This window comes from Dermacentor albipictus, chromosome 6 (assembly GCF_038994185.2).
Source record: "Dermacentor albipictus isolate Rhodes 1998 colony chromosome 6, USDA_Dalb.pri_finalv2, whole genome shotgun sequence".
Classification (NCBI taxonomy): domain Eukaryota; kingdom Metazoa; phylum Arthropoda; class Arachnida; order Ixodida; family Ixodidae; genus Dermacentor; species Dermacentor albipictus.
The window spans coordinates 32831248-32852172 of NC_091826.1; the positions used below are offsets into that span (position 1 = coordinate 32831248).

At 48.1% G+C, this 20925-nt stretch overlaps 1 protein-coding gene across 1 annotated transcript in view; it reads right to left on the reverse strand.

Moving 5' to 3' along the window:
* The window catches only part of LOC139060944 (uncharacterized), a 171273-nt gene extending 152145 nt beyond the window's left edge, over positions 1 to 19128 (reverse strand). Inside the window, exon 1 of the mRNA XM_070540300.1 lies at positions 18031 to 19128. The gene's annotated coding sequence lies outside the window, so the exon portion shown is untranslated. The remainder of the gene's footprint in view (positions 1 to 18030) is intronic.
* Positions 19129 to 20925: the final 1797 nt, after the last annotated feature.

The following is a 20925-nucleotide window of genomic DNA, read 5'->3' on the forward strand; positions in this document are numbered from 1 at the left end:
ATATACGGATCAGTGTGACGCGAAAGAGATGGACTGCCCACAAAGCAAGCGGGCACCGTAGAAGGCCGTAAGGAATTAGCAGACGAAAGTCCCGCGAAGTAATACACAAGGGCAAAGCGTCAAGCTGGTGACTGGAGCAACAGTTGCAGATGGCCAATAGCAGAAGACGGGACAATGACGATAATGAAGGCATCAAGGACCAGTGGCAGACGACCACCCAGGAGACAAATAACAGAAAGAGTAAGAGAGGAAAAGAGTAAGGCTGAATAAGGTAAAATCTTCAGAAACTAGGACTATAGAATAACGTATGACTTAAGAGGACGGAAGTCTCTACTGGCCAAACTTCAGGCGCCATAGGGTAAGCGCTAATTCGCAGACGACAGCCCCTAGAAGACATACAGAGGGGAAAAGCTGGAAGCAGACAATCGGAGAAAAAGTTGCAGACGGCTAAGCGCGAGAGGCGGAACAATGACGATATAATGAAGGCGGCAAATAGGTGTGGCAGGTGACCGACGAGGAGACCACCGGCAGAAAAAAGGGCATGAAAGAGAGAATAAGGTAAAATGCTCGCAAAGTAGGACCATAAAGACGACGTATGACGCAATAAGAGGGAGGTCTCTGCAGACGAGACCTTAGAGCCCGTTGAGCGAGAGGGAATTGGCAGACGACAGTTTCGAGAAACAATACACAAGGGCAAGCAAGGCTAGACGCAGACGATCCGGGAAACAGCTGCATACGAGCGACTACGGAAGACGCAACAATGACAATAATGAAAACGGCAAAGGGGCGGCAGACGACAAACGAGGGTAGCCATAACAGAAAGGGTGTGCGAGAAAGAGAGAGAGGACGAACAAGGCAAAACGATCAGGAACTGGGATCGTGGAGATGCGTGTGACGTAAGAGGAGCGAGGTCTTTCAGGCGCCATCTAGCAAGAGGGAGCAGACAAGGTTCGCGAGCTTAAGAAAAAAAATAACAGACTTATAGGAAAGGCTACCCACAGCAGACGATTAAAGACAACGTTGCAAACGGCCTAAGCGAAGAGCGGGACACGATGAAACTGGAAATGAGCACTGTCGCACGGCCTACAAAGCACGGGCGCTTTTACAAAGGGGCGGAGATTTATGCGAAAGGGAAAATCAAGCGGAAAAGCACGTAGTAGACGATCAGAAGAAAACGGCAACAGCAGTAGCAGACGGCGTAGCTGAGACAAGTCGCGGCCCCATAAAAAGAGAACCGAGGCGGTTGATCCATATCAAGCACGGAGTAGACGACAAGGTCGAATCAGATGACGGTAGCTCGGAAACGTGGCGGAAGAGATTGCGTTTTAGAAGAACAGAAAAATAACCAATGCAAAAAGTGAGAAAGAAAATCAAGACGAACACGCTAGAGAGCAACGCGACAGCTATCCGGTACAGAGCATCAAGGCGACCGGCTGTTTACACGGCAACTGCGGTGCCTTCGTAAGTAGGTGCTATGCAGGAAGACATAATAATAAAGACATGATAGTGCTCATGAAACGATGCGGAAGGTAAGGCGATCGGCAGCACCAGCCCAAAGCCGTAGAGACACGCGGTGCAGCGAAGCAAGAAAGATCGCCAGCGCCTCACCGAGATAACAGACGCGAAGTACGCGAATGCGCCTGTGGCGGCGTTGCTGACGTAGACGGCGTTTGAACGTACCGCCACCAATTTATACGGTCGGCATCTGTCCATATGCACCTACACTAGGCTTTTCATCGGATTATATGCCATCTCAGTACCCACAGCATTGCGATGCTGCAGAAGATACACGACTGCGTCAGCTAACCTAGGACCACATCAACGATGCTGTTGCGCGGTATACTGGCACGAAGTATTACTAACGTTTCCTACAGTGTCGTCATTGGCGCTCATAATAATTATATGAGGGAAGCGTCACGTTATCTCGATGCGCTTATTGCCGGCACAGCTGTGCAAGCTGTAAACACAACAATATGGCGTCGATGACGTCACGTGAATCTTCCACATACAGAAGCTGCCGAACGTGACCGCACGAAGGTGAGGCGGTATAGTGTTATCTACTGTAACGCAGGCGCATGGAAGGGTGTTTCACTGCATGTACTGCGCGAAAAGCTGCTGAAGTTGATGACGATTGACGACGATAATTCGCGTTGTCACGTGGTGCAAGCCCTACATTGACAGAGCACCACAGCCGGGTTTGATGGTCAGCGCAAGGGGAGGGCAATCAATGCAATTACGACAACATGAATCGACATGAATTCCGTCAACAGAGCAAGATGGTTACCTCGGCGCAAGTATTCAGAAGCTCTCAGTCACTTAATGTCCTTGAAAGCGTCAAGTGTAGCAAATAAACGGGAAGTCAGTACATCTGTCGACTCGTTTCGCCAATATATGCGCCTGCTTTAAGCAAAGACAACCAATTAGGTGATTTCGTACACTACGTCTTGTAGCGCCACCTCTCCGCACAGATACTGAGCTCTTCTACAGCTTCGTGGGCAGTCATCTGTACAGAAGGCGAAAGCGCCCGAGATTCAACGACACTGCACATATTTAGCTACACAGAGCGTACCTCGCATACCCTTTGATACCGAGCAAAAGCAGCCCTTGACCCACCGCTATGTGTGCACACGTGCTGCAGAAGTTGTATGCAGAAGCTCGGCAAATAGCCGTAGTAGAGTAGGAAAAAAAAATCTTGGGTACGGAAATAATCGCGCCGCTTAGCCTTCAATCCGTACGACGCGCGTGCGTCGTCCATAAGCATAAACCTTAGCGCGCGCTGTCGCAGGGTTCTGCTATACGTCGGAGATCAGAAAGACAGATTAAGGCCGCCGTTTCTTGCGATAGCACGAAGAGCTGCGGGCAAGGCTATGGCGACCGAGCCACGAGGTTTCTGAAGTCGTTTAGCTGAAGTGGGAAGCGAAATAGGAGGAAGCAGCGAAAACAGCCTAAAGCATGCACCGTATAGATAGATACATACTAAAGCATCTCGTACATCTTCTTCGAGTGCTTCAAGGCACAACATCATGTTCCAACTGCGGGATCTCGCTGTACCGGGCTCTACCTCAATTAGGTGTCTTAAGTAACACTGTCGCACTGTGTGTGCGTGCGTGTGCGTGCGTGTGTGTGAGTTAGAAGTATAATTATTAGGCCTCTGACCGAGACTTCAAATGTCGCGGCGATTCGATAACATTCATACCTGTATACACAGTCTTTGATGTCGGTACGCTGAGCAATAACACAGAGCAAAAGAAATTAAATTATAGGGTTTCACGTGCGAAAACCGCGACTTGATTACGAGGCACGCCGTATGTGAGGTAGTGCACAATAGTTTGGACCGCCTGGAGTTCTTTAACGTGCGCCAAAATTTAAGCACACGGGTTTTTTCGCAATTCGTCCCCATCGAAAATAACAATGAGAAATTGTTCAGTTTGGCGGATAGCGGAAGAAAACAAGCGAAACATTTACCACATCCAGGGACAAGCACCGATGCTCGAATCAATGTATCTGGCTCAAGAGGAATCACATGGTAACCCTTATGTACGGAACGTCACGCATAAAACCACTGCCTCCAGCACATAGACGAAGTCGCAGCCACTGTCTTCATGCGTGTCACAAATATCCGGTGAGGTACCTTTAGCGGCTATTAGCGTAAGCGTAACGAAACAATAACGCATAAGAAGATAGCGCTCGGTGTAACAAAGCAATAATAATAATAAATACAAAAACGGAGATCCTTAAGCTGATTAACGCCTAGTTGCGTAATAAGTCTTGTTTCTCTATAGGTACACGGCAGACTACGCGATGTGTACATATACGGACGTCAAATACACGTACCGCTCAAGAATTATCGCGTACACTTTTCGCCAATCACCCCAGGTTGGATCGCCGCCATTGACCGCTATTTCCTTCAGACAACTACCGCGACCATCGTCGGCCCAGGCTCGAAAAACTCAAGGTGCCACGGCCGATATGGATGTCCATCGGTCGCGAACGCCCAAGACGCATCGATGTATACCGACGGCTGATCGATCGAACAGACCTTCGATTGCGGAAGTTCCCAGGGGGTTCCCATTCGATCACGACGAATACATGCACACACAGACGGGGCGTAGCGCCGAATAAACAAACAAACAAAAAAGAACAGTCGCACCCTACGACATTGAGTTGTAGAGAATATGTATCTCCAGAGTTACGCAATGGGCTTAGCCCATAGAGCGCAGCGCTGCCCTCTTTTAACGTTCGCGGGCCACACGCAAGACAAGGCCACTTCCCGTACGCTTTTTCCGTGCGAACACTTCAAACTTGCTGTCTCTCTCTCTCGTGTGTGTCGAGCTCTCCCGTGTGTGATCACTGTGGCGGAGCCGAAAAACAAAATTCTTTTGTCTTGCTTCGCCGAGTCGTTAGCACGTGACGGCGGGTGGGAACTCACGCTTTCTGCACCGTCTACTTTCAATTAAAAACTAAGGACTAAATATTGCGCACGACGAACGAACATCTAGTCTATGCGAAGCTCTCGTGAAGCGGTCAATTATATCCTATGAATCTTCCAATCATATCCTATGAGCACGTGCTCTCGTGCAAAAAAAAAGTACGCATGCGTTTGGGCCCTAATTGTTACAAAGAGCTGGCAGTTGGGCCGAGTTTGGTGTGGGCTAATGGTTAGAGCTATATGCGCGCTGCGTACTGGCCGAAACCGAGATCAAATTCCGCCATTGGACGGGTAATTATTTCGTTTTCGGTATTTCAGGTTATTGGAGCTGCTACTCGTCAAGGACCACCGAGACGACGACGACCCGGACACCACCGGGACTGGGTCACCATAACGAGGCAAGTTGCGCAGATTAGACCGGTTCAAAGGCAACGGTCAACGAGTTTTATATAAACCCTCTGCGTTTACGAGCGCCAACGGCCTATTGTCGCCACCGCGGGCGTGTCTGCGCGAACCGTTCCACAAACTGACGGGTCACTCGTAAGGTTCGAGGAGATTCAAGTCGTTCTAAGAGCCTCGCAATTACACCCACGTGACGCTTCTATAGAAACACTAACTTTTTGTGTTCTCGCAACAGGAGGCAAAAAATGTATGTTCCCGCTGATCCCCCTGTGAGACAGAATAAGGGGATCTACGGTCGTTTCTTTACCGAGACTACATAAGATTCGAAATAGACCATGAAGGTACACGAGGGTGCGACGAAGATTCGTACATACCACTGGAGTAACGCGTGCAATCGCTGCTGCTGTTAGTGAAGTCGCAGGTTCGTATACGAGTCCCAGGGATGTAGTGCCAGCTCAGTCAAACTCGCGCACAGTTTCGGAGGACCGACACACCACGGACTTCGCGCGCGGGACTCCTCGCGGTGTAGACGAGACTGAAGGAACGACGAGGCTAGAGGTCCTGCTCTAGGAAAGGCGAGATTTTTGTTTGTTTTCCTTTCGAAAAGCGATGCTCCGAAGCTCGTCGTCACCGATACATCGAATGGGGAGTATCGGAAATCTCTGCGATTGCGGTCCTGCTCGAAAGCCAACAGTGTGACGAAGGATAAGGTGGTAATCCTAGTAAAGATGCGTACTCGCGCAAACACAAACACACACGCAGACGCACGCACGCACGCAAAGAAAGAAAGAAAGAAAGAAAGAAAGAAAGAAAGAAAGAAAGAAAGAAAGAAAGAAAGAAAGAAAGAAAGATAGAAAGAAAGAAAGAAAGAAAGAAAGGAAGAAAGAGAGAAAGAAAGAAAGCTGTAAAATGCCCGCAGAAGAAGTTGGGAAATCTCGCGCCTTCGTTCCAAAGTTTTGCGAATTCCCGGTGAAGAGTCTAATGGACTGTTAGCGTCAATGCCGCTAAAAAAAGAGTGACAGAAAGAAAAAAAGATACTAATAACGAGAGGGGAAAAGCATTTCGTCAATGTGCCCACGTCGCACCGACGTCGAGCAGGAAATTACAAGGCCCAAGGCAAGGATAATTAAACAACCTAAACACGCACCTGTATATTTATCGCTAAATTCCGCTCCTATCGCATAGGGTAAGTAAGACCTCCCGTAATTATACCGAGCTAGTGAAGCTAAAAAAAAAAGGAACAGCTGCAGAAGCGATCGAATTTCTCGACGACTTGCCGCTTACTTACGCAGACTGTGTACCTATAACGCTATACCGCTGCTTCGAGAGTTGCCCACCGTCCGCGGAGTACGGACTACTCGATTCCTTCAGCCGAGGGCAAATTGAATAAGTCGGCAACGACGTATGACTCACTCTTACGTGCTGTACGAGAAAAAGACAAAAAAAGAAAGGAACCTGAAAAATTCCGAAATATCGAAGAAATCTCCAGATGGGGCAGCACAGGAATTAGTCGCCGCTTTTCAATACGGCTGGCACTCTGCGATGAATTAAAGAAGTTGGCTGGTTTCCAAGTTTGTTTATATAGCTCTCGGGTTTTTTCTTTCTTATTCTGTTTCTTTTCTTTTTTTGTTATTGTAGGTTAGTAAGTTTCGTCTCTTCCCAAAATGATGTAACCCCCTGCACCATCGTGAAGATCGGCTTCTCCGCGTCGTCATGGCTACGGCGATAACGCTGCTGAATGCGGGTTTGCGGGTTCGAGTCCCAGCCGCAGCTGTTGGACTCATACGAGGGCACTATGCCGAAGCCCTCGATGTACACCGTGTCTCGGGTCCACTGTATCCGTTGGTCAAAGTTATAACGCTAAGCCCCGACTATGCTGACTCTCTTAGCATTCGTGCGTTCACTAGGGGAGTGAAACCCCATCGATCGATCAATCAATCAATTAGAATCAGTTTATTGATCGATCGATCGATCGATCAATCAATCAGAATCAGTTTATTCAACTCAGCAGTGAGGTAAGAATTAACAATAGATGTATATATAAGAGGAGGTTCCGTAGTTTGAAACGGAATCGGGGCCTCTTGTGCATGACGACAATCACTTAATCAACGAATCCCATCAATCATTTAATCAATCAGTCAATCAATCATCCGGTCTCACTCTTCGCATTTCGACGGCGCGGCTCACGACTTCTTTGTGCACGAAAGCATATTTACATTCAATCGCGCACTATAGATATACGTATTATGCATGACCCTTTGGCATGTTAAGCTGCAAAAAAAAAAAAAAGAAAATGCCATCGTTGAAAAAACGATTCGAAAACTACGAATCGTTTTCGTAGTGGAAACGATTCAGAGACATTGGTGAGTCCCCCCCCCCCACCCCCTCCTCAACCCACCATTTGCTTACTAAATAAATGCTCCTTCTAATCTTACGAAGAGGATAAACAAAAAGTGGACGGGTTTGTATCAGTGCAGGGCTAACAACAACAGCGCACTGAAAACGAAGACTTACTCTTCGTCCCACACCGCCGAGCGCGTACACGGAGATACGCCTGCCGCGTGAAACACGTCCACACGGAGCAACGCAGCAAACAAAGGCAAAAAGGCAGGAAATAATATACTTGCAGGAAACAACCAAAGCGTGCCAGTACACGGCAGATAACTAACTATATAAACAGAACCAGAAGGTGTTTTACAAGCCTCGTTTGTTCCGTTTCCCGCTTAAGTCCTTTCAGGCAGCGAAGCATGAACTGCCCCGTTTGCCGCCGGAGAAAAACAGCAACGAAAGAGGGTGAGAGAAAGTACGCGATTTCCCCTCGACTCATTAAGCGGCCATTGTGTGAAGGGTTGGAGAGATTCGCCTGGCGTGTAAACCTAACGTGTCTAACGACGCGATTACGTCGTTGCAACAGGGCCGGCCAGCGATTGTTTAGGGGGCGTTCTGCACTGGATTGGTTCGGCTTGGCTTCCCTCCACTGATAGAGCGCTTACTCACTGTGGGAGATCAAACCTAACCTCATCCGGCTCTGCGCTTGGAAACAACCGCCTTCTTCTCTTCTTCTTTTTTAACATTCAACTTATTGATAGTCGTCTTCTACATCATTTATCATCCCTAATCATCACCATCTTCTCCTTCATCATCACTATCACCATCGTCATCTTGTTCTTGTTCCCTATAGTGAGATGGCGCAATGCACTGTGGGGGATCGGCCATGGATCCGGCGGTGAAGGAACTGTTATCTGCTTATCGTAACCACTCCTCGCTCCTTCCTCAACTACTCCTTTTCCTCATCTTTTGCTCGTCTTCACAAACGAATGGTGCACATTCAACGCATCATGTCTGAATCTGTGAATATTACATCGACAGAACACGTGCTCTAGTTTCCTAAGCAGGGCCGCTGTCGGTAGCGTGAACATCGATAAACTCGAGCACACACACACACACTCCACAAAAGCTTTGCTCCGCGTAAGTTCCAACGAGTGGATTGGAACGGCTTAATTTTTTTTAAAGCCTGGGATTGTTCATGCACCTTCCGTACAACTTTCTCCGCCTCGTAAATTTTCCATTTAGCATTAAAGGGACGCTAAACAGAAAGCCTGAGATAGCCCACGTTTATAGATTACGATTGTGCAAATGCGAAGATGCCCGGTGCTACCGCGATCTAACGCACCTTTCCGAGCGGAAACACTTATAACACCTATAAAAAAAAATTATGGAGTTTTACGTGCCAAAACCACTTTCTGATTATGAGGCACGCCGTAGTGGAGGACTCCGGAAATTTCGACCACCTCGGGTTCTTTAACGTGCACCTAAATCTAAGTACACGGGTGCTTTCGCATTTCGCCCCCATCGAAATGCGGCCGCCGTGGCCGGGATTCGATCCCGCGACCTCGTGCTCAGCAGCCCAACACCATAGCCACTGAGCAACCACGGCGGGTAATATAACACCTGTCACGAGCCCGCAAATTGGCACCTAATTCTGCGCTAAGATACCCGTTTCGCTACAGGCAATAATAATTCCAGCAGGGATAAATTGCAGGAAATTTCCCGTCAGTTTCTCTGTCCGTATTTTTTTTTTTTTGAACCCACACACAGTGTCACAAAGTCGAACATCACAGGGTCGTTTAAGAAATGTCTTATACTTTGACTTTATTTGTAGACATTTTGTCTTTTCTATGCTTTTCTTTTGCTGCTTTGTTTTCTTGTAACGTACTTGTGTGAATATTGCTCCTTACTAGGTATTTATCCCTTCGACTCTGATCCTTGAGCCCATCGTTCTTTATATTTATGGCAAATTATATATATATATATATTATGTGTTGACCAACAAATAATTTAGAACTGAAACTGAATGCTTTACTTTCGTGTACTGTTATTATATGGAGGTGCGGTACATACTGTGAACTCATTCTTCGGACTCGCGAAATGCGAAATGACTGCGGTTCTCGCCGCCAGTTATCTGCCGTCAGCTTGGAATATGCCACCACGCATAGAGCGGTAGCTTATCGAAATCTCAGTGACACTTCACCTTCAAGTAACACTTCAAGTGACTCTTCAAGCGTCGAGCGACACTTGAAGCGTCCTCTCCAACCAGGCACGTACCCAGGGGGGGGCCCGGGGGGGCCCGGGCCCCCCCCGAAATCAAATGGCATAGCCCCCCCCCCCCCCTCCCCACCCACGCCACCACTCCTCACACATTCCTAAAGCGCCGCCAGATCAATGTTGAGACTTCGCAGCTGTTCATCGGTCAGCATTATGCTGCCTTTTTCACTCCTTTTAGATGGCGGTAGTTAACGGCATCTCTTGTAATGTGAAGGACAGTTTTCTCGTAGATTCCGCACCCGCGCGATTAACTCGAGATGCGTTCAGTTGTCACCATCTATTCAACCGTCACGAGCATAGCTGTTGCTTTTGTTAGTTCAACCTTCTTTGTTCAGGCTGATCCTGGGACCAGGAGAGGGATGCGGCTGTTGCTCAGCTGGTCTGTCTGTACTCTCATAGAACGAGTTGCGGCCGGAGAAAACGCCAATTGCGTTTAACGTATCCCTTTGCTTCATTGTTTCCTTGAGTTACGGCTCGCCGCGACGCTGACAGATGTCCGGAACCATAAACACGTGATATGGGTTAGATAAGGTGGGAAATAAAATAATGTGAAAGAGCGTCCATCTTGAAAAAACCCTGCAATAACAATTAAACCCATAAGCAAGATGACTGTCGCCCGTTACCTCGTCTGTTTTTCCCTAACTGTATAGCACTTTTCGTGGAAAATTGGCAACTGGAAACAAAAATCGCAAGGAGTTGAGATATTTAGCGATCTACTAAGGGAGAGAGCCAAGGCAACAACCAAACTGCAAGCAAAAGCGAATAATAAAAAAGTTAACCGTTGTTTATGAGAACATTTATGGATCAACATCTTTTTATTTAAAAAAGAAGTAGAGAAATCGTCGCCGGAAGTGGAGAACAATTTGAATGACGCTTCTACAGTTACGGTCGAACCACCTCACGTAGCCACTTCTCTGCTGTGCTTATGTGGGTGTTTTTCTAACCCTTCGCAGTGAGCGCAGTGCGTCTAGAATCGCAGAGTCTTGCGCTCTACGCGGTTGTATGGGACTGGCGGCCGCGCAGCGTTACGCAATTCGCGGAACTGTCAAAACTGATCAACAAGGCGAAAATAACTGATATTCGAAACTATAACATAAAAAATACTGAAGAAGCCGTAAAAAATGAACGCAGCCTGAAATCAGTAAAAAAGAAACCTGGCATAGGACAAACCATGATGTATGCACTAAAATATACTAAGGATAATATCATCAGCAATCTCGAAGATATAGTAAAAGCAGCGGAAAAATTCTAAGCTGACCTGTATACAGTACCCAGAGGAGTCACGATAGTTCACTTAGAAACAGTAATGAACAGGATACGGAAACCCTCCTATATCTAGCAATGAGGTCAGAAGGGCCCTGCAAGACATGAAACGGTGAAGAGCGGGAGGATAAGGTGGAATAACAGTCGATTTAATCAAAGATGGAGGAGACATAATGCTTGGAAAACTGGCGGCTCTTTATACGAAGTGTCTATCGACTGCAAGGGTCCCAGAAAACTGGACGAATGCAGACATTATACTAATCCACAAAAAAGGAGACGTTAAAGAATTGAACAATTATGGGACCATTAGCTTGCTCCCAGTATTATATAAAATATTTACCAAAATAATCTCCAATAGAATAAGGTTAACACTGGATTTTGTCAACCAAGGGAACAGGCTGGCTTCAGGAAGAGATACTTTACAATGGATCGCATCCATGTCATCAACCAGGTTATCGCGAAATCTGCAGAGTACAATAAACCTCTCTATGTGGCTTATATATATTACGAAAAGGCATTTGATTCAGTAGAGATACCAGCAATCGTAGAGGCACTACGTAATCAAGGAGTACAGAACGCTTACGTAAAAAGCTTGGAAAATATTGCTACATGCGTGAGGTATTTGTTTGTTTGAACGAGGCGCGTAGGCGCCATCACCCCAGGAAAGAGGAGGAAGAACGAACTGGGCTCGCGCTGTGAATCTAACCGGTCAGCGCTGCAACCGTTGTTGTAAATATAATTTGTAAATAGTTTGTCGTCTTACTGAGTCGTCTTTCGCGTTAGAATATCTACGAGGTTCTACAGCTACCTTAATTCTACACAAGAAAAGCAGGGAGATACCGATAAAGGAAGGGGTCAGACAGGGAGACACAATTTCTCCAAAGCTATTTTCTGCGTGCCTAGAAGAATTCAAGCTATTAAACTAGGAAGGCTTAGGAGTAAAGATCGACGGCAAATATCTCAGCAACCTTCGGTTTCCCGATGACATTGTTCTATTCAACAACAATGCAGACGAGTTACAACAAATGATTGGAGACCTTAACAGAGATAGTGTAAGAGTGGGGTTGAATATTGTTATGCAGAAGATGAAGATAATGATAAATAGCCGGGCAAAGGAACAAGAGAGCAGGATGGCCAGTCGGCCACTAGAGACTGTGAAGGAGTACGTTTACCTAGGTCAATTAATCAGAGGGAACCCTGATCATGAGAAGGAAATTCACAGAAGAATAAAAATAGGTTGGATCGCATACGGCAGAGATTGCCAGCTCCTGGCTGGAAGCTTACCATTATTATTGAAAAATAAAGTGTGCAATCAGTGCATTTTGCCAGTGCAATATGTCCAGTGCCAATGCATTTTCCAGTGCATTGCCCAGTGCATTTTGCCAGTGCATATGGGGCAGAGACTTGAGAGCAAGTTAAGGACCACGCAAAGAGCGATCGAACGAAGATTGCTAGGCATAACGTTAAGAGAGAAAGAGAGTGGTTTGGATCAAAGAGCGAACGGGTATAGACAATATTCTAATTGACATCAAGAGGAAAAAATGTAGCTGGGCAGGTCATGTAATGCGCCGGTTAGATAACCGTTGGACCATTAGGGTTACAGAATGGGTACCAAGCGAAGGGAAACGCAATCGAGGACGACAAAACACTAGGTGGAGCGATGAAATTAGGAAATTCGCGGGCGCTAGTTGGGATCGGTTGGCGCAGGACAGGGGTAATTGGAGATCGCAGGGAGAGGCCTTCGTCCTGCAGTGGACCTAAATCATGATGATGATGATGATGATGATGATGGAGGTGGTGGGCCCCCCCCGAAAAAAAATCCTGGGTACGTGCCTGTCTCCAACCCTCAGCGACAGTCAAACAGGTATCGAGTGTCACTCGACGCTGCGTTGGAGTGTCACTGATTGTGTACATAGCGCGCGTTGAGGTGAATGTTTGACAACTACTTCAAATTTCGGTGTGCGGGTGGTACTTCACACCTCCTAGGTTACGTTTAGTGACACTTAAACCAGCTGTACAGTGGCACTTGCTTTGAAACCTCCCGTCTAATGGGCAGTGACAAGGAAAGACATGTCGAGCCACACCCGTTCGACAACTCCTCTTCGACATTAACACCTCAAGGAAGTGTCACATTCACCTTGACACCTCTTCCCGCAAGGAAAACCTCCGAGGAAAAAAGAAAAAAAAACGCAAGGTCACTGCTTTCCTCGAAGCTGCAGAAGGGACAAAGATTTTCAACGTTCAAAAGAAAGCGTGATAAAAATGAAAAGCAGACACATGTCGATAGACGCACGAGACGCGGCCATGAACGAACAAAACGGCGCATTAGAACTTTCACAATGGGCATCCGCACGGAACCAAAGACAGAGAAAGCGAACATGACAATACAAATCGGCCCCACGACGGGTTATATACGGACGTATACAAGCCAAGGCCCCTGCGGAAGCAGTTATAGTCACGGGGCTATTGCTCACATTCCGAAGGAAACAAAGTCGTGCTCGCTGAAGCCAGCGAAGAAACCCACACTCCCTGCAATGACTTGCAAGGAAAGAGATGGGTGATAGGGGTGAGGGAGGAAGCGACGAAGCCACGTCGACATGCAGGTACACAAACCACGCGCTAAACCATCTCGACAACCATTTAACGACGCTTTATACTGCCGCTGACGATTAGGAAACAAAGAAACACATAAAGCTCAGGCAAGCCCATTTCAGCATCGACACAAGCGGGGCCAGTCGTTCCTCTTGAAAGTCCGCGCCGCCATCAAAAACCGCAATGAAAGAGAGAAAGAGAGGAAGGAGGAGAAGGAGGGAGGGGGGAGAGGGGGCCTCAAGCCTTTATGATAGCTGCATAGAGGAAGCAAGCCTGGAAGCCTCCCCGCGCAACGCACACGCTTCTGCGGCGTCGCCGGGAAATCATGATCGCTGTCCGTTCGAAGCCCCTAATGACTTCTACGCGTATAAACGCCAAGGGCAATCGCCGCAGGTAAAGAAGCCAAAGGGGGAGGTATAAGTAAGAATGTCGGATAGAAAAAGAAAATACCGTAAACAAGCGAAACAGAAAGACAGAAACGACGAGCAGGCATCACGACGACGCCCACGTTCCTCGTGGTGTCCGTGGCTGTGAGGCCGGGCGTCTATATAGTTTTCATACCGGTGCCCGTTGCATGCAGAGAGAGAGAGAGAGAGAGGGGGGGGAGGGAGATACAAACGCGAAAGTTTGTTTCCGTGTCTCGGCCGCGGGGAGGAAGACTCTCCCGCGTCTGTGTGTACCGTCCGTCCAGCCGCTTTCCCCAACGAAGAGAGAAGGCGAAAGCGAGAAAGGATTTTAGAAAGGAAATGCGGAGATTTCGACGCGAATTTCGCCTCCGACATCGCCATCACGCAGCAGACCGGACGGGGAGGGCGCGGGGGGAACAAAATGGCCGGCGGCTGATCATTGACAGTATCCTGCCCCCTACGAGTTTTATAATGATGACTCGACCAGGCACGGCTATATATATACATATATAAAAGGAGGGAACCCGTTGAAGGGAAAGCGAGTTTAAAATCGTTTTGCGCCAGCGGAAGTGTTTTCTGTTTCATTCTTTCTTTGGTTGTTTCTTTTCCTTTTCATTTTTTTTACGTACACTCGCCTCTCGTGAGCACTACCACGCACATTAGCGACAACGCCCGTGCGTGTAGATGTGCAATCGAAAGAAGGCGACGTGCAAATGGGCGAAGGGGGCGGAATGTACCGGCGATGGGCGACACTCTCTATACATTGCGGCTGCCGAGGTAAATGCGAGTCATAATGCCGTGCAGCCGTTGTAGCTGAGGCCCTCGGCATGTGAGTAGGCGTCAACAACTCGTCGAAAGCGTTTGTTGGTGACGATGACGGCTCAGATTGAGAAGAAAGACATTTCGCAGAGGAAAAAAACTGCAAGAGGTCACCTTGCTCGAAAAAAAAAAAAAGAAACGTACAGCCGGAAAGGATGCGTTGATGATTTTCTTTTTCGGCAGAGTGGGAAATCAAGAGTGAAATCAAACGTTACACTACGTGACGATTTCTCGGAATGAATTCCGGAATTCACACTCGGAATGCAAGTGCGGTCAGTAGTAACCATTCCTCTGCGCGATGACGCGCGCGAGCTACAACTTTTTAGTGAGCCGCGATTGGTCGCGCGATTTCGCAGGGTCGTTCGTGCAGCGAAAAACGTGATGCTGCAACAATCTGTCACCACACACATTCACTGAAGCTGATCATGATGAATTATTCCATACCCTTTTTCTCAGCGCTTCTAAGCTAAAATGCACTTTTTTTGTCCTCGTGGTAGTTGTCACTTTGTTGATCGCCAGTCACAGCTGTGTTGGACTATGACTACGTATATCTTTCTTTATTTGAGCCTATAAGTACCTAGTGCACATGTTCTATAGTGTTACATGCATATTACCATGTACGTTTGCACTCATTGTATCAGTTGTTCGTGCACGGTTTGCCTCTGTCGTCTTAAAAGGAGGCTTTGCAGTAAAAACTCTTACCTAAAATACATGAGGACCTAGATACATTTTCTCTCGGTTTCCACCGCACTGAAATCAAAGACGTTCGTGGCAATTAAAAAGAAAAAAATCTATCGACTGTAAGCAGCAGACCCTATTCAGGTCTTCGTTTCTTCTTGCAAAAAAATTCTAAAATCACATAACTAAAGGAAACTGTCACATGAAGTTTGCAACCCTCTATTTAAAGAATAAAGAAGAAATCCCATCATTATCCTGCACCCCGCGCCTATTCAGGCATCTAATGCCTACAAAATCGACGTGTTATGTGCTATGCATTGAAATACACAACTAAAATGTGAGAAATACTTTCCCAAGCTCTCGTAAATATTACGAAAATTTCACGTAAAATATACATTCATTTATCACATCTGTGCACTTTATATTGCGCTTACAGATGCAATTTACAGAACTGCGAAATCTGGTTTTGGTACGGAGTTATACCGAATCGTAAGCTTCGCGTATCCACTTCTATGCGGTTTTTTCTCCTTTTTTTTAAAGAAAGCTTACCGATTTTAATCGTATAAAAGAAATCCACAAGGCCAGAAATCAATATATCGCTTCCTACAGCCACTACTATCTATATAGAATTTTTTTTTCTTCGAGGCAACAAAAATCGTTCAAATCTGCATTTCACTCGTACTCTAATGAGATCATTGCTGCGTTTAACACTACATTCACGTCATTCAGCCGGGGTGCTGCATTCATCAGGAGTCATCAGAAGCACCAAGGGTCTTGATGAAGACCGGACCCCGACCGAAATGTCGAAATTAAATGTCTGTTTCTCGCTTTTCTTTCATGCTCCTGAACTTCTTTCAATGCATTAAACACGGGATCCAAAGAACTACTTCCTTCGAAGAACTGATTCCTTCACACATACACACATTATACGTATATATATAGGAGGAGATAAAGGGTTGACGCACAGGTGAACAGAAGATTTGTGTAATAAACGCGCCTTTCTGCTGTCATCCCGGCCGTTATACATCACATTAGAGTTGTGGTTAATCACAAACTATCAGAAACATATCTGCCAATTTCCTGTTCTCCCTTACTTCAATGTTTTCGTCATATTATTGCCACACGAAATGTTGACCCTCTCCATTATGGTTATGCTTCTCGCTCACTCGATTCGAAACTTCGATATCAAATACATGGCGAACAAATAACGAATGTACGAAAATTTTCTGTATAAATTCGTCTGTCGGCGATAGTACGGAATGAAATGCTATAGTGCTTACTTGGAGCGGTAAAAGGAAGGGACATGCCAGGCTCCTCAAACATGTGTTTCTTAATTAATACCGAAAACACGCAAGAACATACTGAAAGCCATCTGTTTCAATGTTAACGCGCCCAATAAGCAGCCCTTCTTACTTTCTTTTTTATCGTGACATCTTGCAGTTGCTTGATAAAGAATGTTTCTTGTTTGGGCGGTCGACGTGGGCGAATTGTTATTTTTTTAAATACAACCGTGGTTGTACTGCATTAGCATCTTTTACGTTTCTTGCAGCAATATTCGTTATTTGATTCGAAGCCAGCATTCACTGAATATAGGAGTGGCATTGGAATATATATATATATATATATATATATATATATATATATATATATATATATATATATATATATATATACATATAGAAATACCGATTCGGCTACAGCGCTAACCCGGAGCTTCATTCGCTCGTACGCCTTCCTTTCACCACCTGAAAGCAGTTGCAAACATGACACCCGCAGAAGCACGTCAGCGGCTCGCCGAGTTTGAAGAGACAGACTCGCTGTCGTCGCAAGAGTTACAAGATGATACAGAGGATGCGGCGAGAGTCTTCTGGTGAATGATACCCAGAAGCGGGCGGCGTTCTTTAGGCCCGCAGCATGACGTCGCGAACAGACAAAGCAGCCAGTCACCTGTCATGCCGCGCACCGGCTTAGGCCAGACGAGTCCCCGTGCCGAACTTAACTGCCCAGGATGCGCGGCAACAAAATAACAGGCCAAAGCCGATCTCACTGTCACGTGGGTTCCTATTGCACGTAGCTTGTTTGCCGACATCAAAGAGCTAAGCGCGAGCTACTGCGAGAGCGAACGGAAAAAAAAATGAGCAAAACAACAGGCTAAAAGACCAACCGCTAGCAGACGACGTTCCCCTAGCACGCGAGAGAACAGAAGACAGATAGCAGACGAAAAACGACCATAGAAGGCAGACGATAAAACAGAAAACTACCGGAGGCGCACGCGCAGAGCAACCGGACGTCCGAAGGAAAAAGCAAAGGGTTAAACTCTTCAGGGCGCAGCACACGCATCGCACCGGCGAAGGTTTATCTCTGCGAACGAACACAAAACAAAAGACGCGCGCGGCTGCAGCGCAGCGTACGCCAAAATGAAAGCCAAAGGGGGTTCGTGTGCGATGCCTGCCGGCTCCGCAGAAGAGCAGCAGCAGCAGCAGACGACATCTCTCTATAACACGGGCAAAAGCCAAGCCAATCTATCTACGCGCGGGGCGGGCGGCGTCTGCCTCTGCGCGCAGGAACCAAGGGGAATATAAAAAAGATAGGGAAAAAAAAGAGAAAGAAACGCGCTACAGTACAGGCACGCTTCTCCTTTGCAGCGTCGTCGTGGTCCGAGGGGGCCTTCGAGAAAGGCTGCTGCTGCTGCTGCTGCGGCATAAGCTAGCCCAGACGGGGCCCACACCACGGCAGCGGCGAGCAGGCGGGCAGGCAGGCAGGCTATCCCACGGGCTGAAACCGGTCCGGCCGGCATGAACACACGCAACTAATCATAAAATCGGCTCCACTCACGCTGCTCGCTGCCTCTTGGTCGGCGGACAGGTGCGCCAAGCGGGATCTCCAGGTAAGGCAGGCCCCCGGACGTTCAATATCCAACAGGTCGACGACGACGTCGTCGAAGCGGCGGCGCAACCTTCCGTCGTCGACGTCCGGCGACTCCGTGGGCGACGACGGTGATCGTGATCGAGCTCGGACGAGACACAAGGCGTCCACGGTTCTACTTGGACGCAGATCCGCGAGAAGGAATCAGGCACGTATGCGTGTGGGGCGCGATAAAGCGAAACAAAATAATATTAATAACAAAAATAATAATAAACAAACGGAGAATCCCGCACGGAACGGCTCGATTTACTTGAAGGGGAGGACAGCAGACGAAATCCGCGTGTACCCAGCAGACGAAACAAAAACTGAATTCCTTTTTTTGTTTTCGTTTTTCTCGGAGAAGACTAAAAACAAAAGAAGAGGGTAAGGCACCGGTCAGGGTTCGGGCGCCACAGAAAGATTTATCCCAGCGCTCTGCGGCGTTGTCAGCAGACGACGAAACAAAGAGAAATTTTCGCCCGTAGCAGACGACGGCGACTAATTAAGCGGGAGCGTACTCGCAACAAGAGGCAACACCGCACACAAAAACACACCTGCAGATCCGTCACTGTACACACAAAGGGAAGAACAACACTGCTGACCAGAGAAAGAGGGACAGGCCGAACGTGTCGTCGGTACAACGGAAATCACTCCTCGGCGAAGCGAGCACGAACTGTCACGACCCAGCAGCACAGACAGATCCAGGTGGTGCGGGGGCTCGGTTCTGTCAGGACACCGCTGCTCTTGAACGGGCTTGAGCACGACACGATAGCGACACCCCGAGCGACGAACTTGAACGACGAAACAGCCTGAGCGGTGAAGGCGACGCAGCGGCGACGGTGGTGGCAGTCCGTTGCCGCCGTTGGGTCATGACACTCGGCGCCGTGCGCGAGTTCACGACGGCAGCGACGGATGGGGCGACGGAGGAGCTCGCGATAGGCGCTGTAAGCTCAGCGCAAACATGCCGTCGAGTGGACGGACCCGTTCCTCCGCGGCTTCTCTCTGGCGCTTTTGCGGAGGCCGGAGAAAAAAGCAAAACAGGCATCCCCCCCCCCCCCTGGTCCGTCCCGGCTCGGAGCAGAAAGAGCAATCGGAGAGAGAGCGATGCCCAACCTCCTCGCCTCTCGTAGTGCTAGCGCGCGACGCGCGAGGTCGCTTGCTACCATGCCGCTTCGAACCACGCCCGCTATGCAGAATTTCTTTCCTTCTTCCGTGATGCAGGCGATGCGGCGAGGCTATTTGACATAGCGTGTGTACGTGTCCGTGTTCTGCTCTCCAGTGGGTCGAGTGAGCATCCGAACGCCTTCATGGGTCACTGCAGGCTATCATGTGACTAAATCGGGCCAAGTACTGCGGTGAAAACGGCCAGAGGGCGTCATCTCGATGCACCAAACCTCTCGGTCCTGAACTAAGGACACAATTACATTCCGTGCTCCCTTGGCTTATTTTACTGAATCGTCAAGCACTGAAGGGGTGGGTAGGGGAAGGCGCAATGACGGCGAATTCTGCTGAAGAACTTGGTGGACACTACGAAAGTAATTTTGACTCGCACTTTTGAAATGCGCTCCTTTTAAGAGAACGCGTCGTGCGATATTCAGTACGAGTTCGACTCGGCGCTCTTTATTTTAGTGCATGTGAGATAACTTCAATCTTCCACAGTTTCACTTACAACTTTACGCGAAGTTCCCAGTGACATAGTTGCAGTAACGGCCTCTGAAAAATCCAATTCCTCTGTTTGCTTTTTCTTTCTTTCTTCTAAGTGCGCAAGAACAGACAATTTGAAGCTGCGCGGTAAAGTGTCATGGCAGGAGGGCTTCCCTGCAACGCCTAGGAACGAAAATGCCGCCTCGACGCCGCGTTGCCTGCTGCAGGCGTGCGGCGTCGCTAGCGTCGCTGCTCCGCTATACTGCTGGATCCATTGGCCGCGTGCGGTTTCGCCCGCCGCCCTCCGCTCCCCACTTTGCCCGTTCTGCGACTTTTCGTTTTAGTTATGCGGTGATTGCGGTAGGCGTTGCTCGTTTCTGTTTTCTTCTTTGACTGTCTTTCTTTTCTCGCTCCGTTCACATCTCGCGCGCTGCGGGCGACCCTTTCCGCTGCGAAAACGGGTCCTCGTCGTGCTAAAGGTGCGCCCCTCACCGTCTGGCAAAGGCCGTCGGAACAGACGACGGAAAAGATGGCGCCTACCACACTGTGTGCGAAGCGTAGCAGAAGGACAACAATGAAACCGTTCTCTCTCTCACCTGCCGCTGGGAAAAGTAAAGAGCGTTTCCACTTTCACTACAGGCGCGCTCCCATTTAAAACAAACATTGTGCTCTTTTTTTTTCATTTCACCAACAGAACAGAAAAGGGACGCTCGCCCGCGGTCATGTGCGCGGAATCGCGGGCATTCGACGTGTTTGCTCTTGAAAACCGCCTCAAAAAAGACAACACCTCGCATGTGCCCAGTTCCCAAACTCCGCTTCAAACTCCTGGCATGCTCTGGGTAACAATACGCAGAGTGGTGTTGGTTGTGACGGTGATGACGGTGACTCACGGTAACCATTTTTACTATCGTGACCACCACTTTCCTCTGGTGCACCGAAAGCCAGCAACACAAGCATACACACGTCATGGGAACACAGGGGAAGATAAAAATGCACATATAAAACTATCTCCCCTGCGTGTTCTAGGAACCTCGTTAACCTTCTTTCTGACAGAGCTAATTCGGCACTGCCTTTCGCTTTCTCAGATTACTGTAAGGCTAACGATAATAACAGTGGGCCTCAGTCAGAAAGCGAATTAACCGGGAATACTCAGTGTCGCCCTCATCTGAGGCGCACACGGAG